At 56.0% G+C, this 4,068-nt stretch overlaps 1 non-coding gene across 1 annotated transcript; it reads right to left on the reverse strand.

Annotated features, from left to right (window-relative positions):
- Nucleotides 1-3,103: 3,103 nt before the first annotated feature.
- LOC111742470 lies at nt 3,104-3,222 on the reverse strand. Its single transcript, XR_002781348.1, has one exon. It is a non-coding gene; the product is annotated as a 5S ribosomal RNA (ribosomal RNA).
- Between the last annotated feature and the right edge of the window lie 846 nt (nt 3,223-4,068).

Genomic DNA, 4,068 nt, shown 5'->3' on the forward strand with positions numbered 1-4,068 from the left:
GTCCTATTCTGCCCATGTGGCACCTCTGCAGGCACTTGTCCCTGTACACTCACCCTGCCAGGCCTTACGCTGGCCTCCTACCTGCCTCCTGGCTCTTTGGGAGTGAAAATCAAACTGTCACCTTGCTCAGAAGTCTTCAGAGCCTCTCCACTCCGCAACAGGACAGAACAACAGCCTCTGCTTCTTAGTGTGGCCTCCAAGTGCTCAGTCAGACCGTTTGAAAATATGCATAAAGCGCTTCGCAGGAAAGGCCACTGCCACATGAGCTGTCACTATCTTCACTGCTGGTACTTGAACTTCTCTGTCCCCACTTCCTTTCTTACTTTGCCCTCATTGTCCACCCTCTCTCACTGCCTCCCCTTCCTCTTTCTAGAAATGGATCCGAGGCTCCAGCGGCATAAAGGCAAGCTCCCCAAAGGCAAGCTCCCCTGATCTGGCCCCACTCACTCAATCGGCCTCGGCTCGGCCACGCTGCATTCTGGAATCCTCTGGCCCACCTCTGTGCCCCTGCTCTAAACCATCCCTCTCCCTGGCCTGCCCCTGCCTCTCTTGGGCTGTGGGCTGAAGGCTCTTCCATCTTTCAGGGCTAGATTCAAGGGGCACTTCCTCCAGGGAGTCTGTCCAAGTCCCCCTCACCCCTACCCCATCCTCCTGCTGGCTGCCAAAACACTCTGAGCCCCCGGGAAGTGGGGAGTCAAGCAGCCAGGCGTGGGTTCAGATCAAGTCTCTCAAACCTCTGTTTTCCCATCTGGCAAAAATAGTAGCTGCCGCTCAGGTTATGAGCATTACCGAGTCCCGGAGCACAGCCCCTCAGCACAGGGCTGGGCACAGGCGGCCTCGTGCCCTTTAGCTGTGATGAGAACGATTCCTCTGCCTCCTGTCTTTGTCACCAGTACACTGCGGCCCCTCCATGTACTGGTCTCTTCGGGGTTTTGGTCAGTGTTTGCATTAACCCTGAAGACAATGGTGCAGCCCTCAGGGAGGGCCCTCGCCCCCCTTGCTGGGTGTGTGGGTAGTGGTGGGGGGGGTCTCTGTGCAGAGAGACACAGCTGAGATGCCCCAGGCTGGCATGGGCTGGTCTGCTGAGGAGGTGGGCTACCCAGGGGCCAGCTGGTGCCTGCTCTGTTCAAAGGCCAGTGTTTCTCCAATTCTCCACGGCTGGTGAGAGCGAGGCAGGTGGAGGTGTCAGGCCAGTCAGTTCCCATCCCCTCACACACTACCCAGTAGGGGAGCTGGTCCAGATCAGAGACTCCATGACTCTACCCTGCAGCCCAGCACTGGGAGCCCTGGAGGGGCCTTTGTTTCTCTGAAAAAGAGGGGCTGCCCCCTTCTCCAGACAAGCCCTCCTGGAGCCGCCTGGCCTGCGGAGGCTGCGCTGAGCCGGCCTTCTTTCCAACACTCAGTAAATACTCAGTACTGCATTAAAGCAATAAATAGTCATTTTAAGGAAACCGAGACTCAATTTAGCCACCAGAGTCAGGAGCAGCAGTTAGCAGGGCTGCGGAATGTCACTGCACAGCTGGTAGCCCCGCCCCCCTCTGCCTGGCCCCAGCGGAAGGGGGAGGCCTAACAATGGGTTGTGCCAGGCTGCACCACCCCTCCCCCAAAATCAGGTTACTGTGGGGTTGGGGGATAAGGAGGGGGTCTGGGCTCAGCCAGCAGCTCCCCGAGCTGGAGGAAGGCAGAGAGGCAGGAAGGCATGATGGAAACACCCTACTGCTACCTGGGGGGGATGATGATGATGATGATGATGATGATGATGATGATGACGACGACGACATACAACAACGACAATAGAAACGCTAGTGAGAAGAAGAAACCAATCCCCTCTGAATGGCACCTGCTCGGTGCTAAGCGCTGCGTGAGTGCTGGATACGCATTGTGTTATTAATCTTCGCTCCCTCTAATGACATAGAGATCTTTATCCCCATTTTGCAGGTGGAAAAACTGAGGCTCAGGAAGGTGAATTACTTTGGTCAAGGACGGGAATGCTTTTGCACAACTTGTGCATTTATTAAGCACCTAGTACAGGCCATATCGCATATTCTATCTTGTGACATGTCCCCATTCTACAGACAAGGGAAGTGAGGCTCCAAGTGGGGAAGGGACTAGGAGGTGACATGGCCGTTGACGGCTGCTCAGCCTGGTCCAGAGGAGGAGCAGTGTGCTGGCCCCCACCCTGGGCCTGTGGATCTGATCAGTTGGGAAAAGGGTTGGGCTGACCCGGGTATTTGGGGGGCCCAGGTCTGTGACTTGGTCTCCAGAGCTATGCTGTGAGCAAAACAAACAAGGCTCCTCTGTGAAGGGCTGGGGGATTTGTGCTCATTGCCATGGAAACCACACAGAGCGTGGGGGGAGGGGAGCCTGGCACTCAGCTCCCCTTTATAGATGTAAGATCCCCCCAACCCCCAGCCTCAGACCTGGGCCAGTTGTGGGTGGCCTGGAGGCCACTGGAGGCAAATGAGGGGTGGCTGGACAGGAATCCCTTCCACCTGGCGTCTCCCTGGGCTGCGGAGGAAGGCAAGGCCCTGGCACAGGACTCGGTCTGGGCTCCGAGGGTGCTGCTGGCACGGGAGGGGAGAGGAACTCTGTCAGTCAGGACGTGCCAAAAACGCCAGGCAGAGATAAGAGCAGCAACTCATACCCGCCCTGCTAAAAACAGCCCCACACCGGGAAGGGGATTCCCCACAGATGGCCTGGCCCGCCACCCCTGCGTAGTGGGTGGCCTGGTCTGGGATGAGTCCACTTCACGGGCAGGGCAACTGAGGACAGGGCAAGGACAGGGCAAGGACAGAGACCCAGCACACTCTTTCAGAAAAGCTACTTTCAAATGTGAGCATCGGCTCTGTGCCAGCCACTGCCCAGCAAGTGATCTCCAGGTCTGGGTTCACCCAAAATAAATTGGGATGATGGTAACAATAGCTACGGTCGTTAGCGTTTATTACACACTTATTATCTGCCAGGCACCATTCTAAACATCTTAAGTGTTTCATTTCATTTTTTTTTTTTTTTTTTTTTTTTTAGGCAAGGCAACCCTTGGTTGACCTCACAGGTTGCAAGGACCTTGTCAGCTTACGATCCCTTATTTTTTTAATTTTTTTTATGCCTACAGCACCCGGTCTTCCTAGGTGGTCTCCCATCCAAGTACTAACCAGGCCCGACCCTGCTTAGCTTCTGAGATCAGATGGGATCAGGCTTGTTCAGGGTAGCATGGCCATAGACATGTTTCATGTCATTTTAGACATGAGGAAAGGATTATTATTATCTTCACTTTATAGATGAGAAAACTGAAGCTCACAAAGGACCCTTGCTGAAGTCACACAGCTGTGGAAGCGGCAGAGCAGGGATTTGAACCCAAGTCTCTCTGACTCCAGAGTTCTTAACCTTAGCTTGTTTGGTTGAGGCGGTGAGGCTCAGAGAGGGGCATTCACCTGCCCCAGGTCACACAGCAACAGAGCCAGGATTGGAATCCAACTTTTCTGACTCCCAAGTCCTGACCCCTTCCCTTGTCCCAAACAAATCATCATGGCCAATGCCATCTTTGCCAGCAGAACAAGCAGGATTGTGCCTGTTTGTTCTTCCTGCTTGGCAGCCCTGCCCCCGCTCCAGCTTCCTCTGTCTGTCTATACCAAGGGTATCAGCCTCCCTGCCTGTGCCCTGTGGCACAGCCCCACCCAGAGGAAGGCCAGGCCAGAGCCCCAGGCTGCCCTGTCTAGACACTTCTCGAAACTCGGCAGTGGTGGCCGCTATTGAGGGCCTGGCCTGGCTGGGCCCAGCAACAATGGGCCCTCTGTGCCCAGCTCGGGGCCTGCTCCAACAGGCTGCCCACCAGCTCTCAGCCCAGCCCCAGCCCCACACACTTCCGCTGTTCCTCCCCAGGCCCTCGTGCCCACCCTGGGAGCAGGCATCCTTCGCCTGAGGGCAGGGCGTGGGAGTCCCACATGGCTAGACCAGAGAACTGGTTCTGCAGAATTCCCAGGGCTGTGCTCCTGGGCTGGGAGCCAGGAGGTCTCCAGGGGCAGAAACCAGGCTAAAGGCCTTGCACAGGCTGTGACATTTCATTCTCTG

This window comes from Pteropus vampyrus, unplaced genomic scaffold (assembly GCF_000151845.1).
Source record: "Pteropus vampyrus isolate Shadow unplaced genomic scaffold, Pvam_2.0 Scaffold95, whole genome shotgun sequence".
Classification (NCBI taxonomy): Eukaryota; Metazoa; Chordata; class Mammalia; order Chiroptera; family Pteropodidae; genus Pteropus; species Pteropus vampyrus.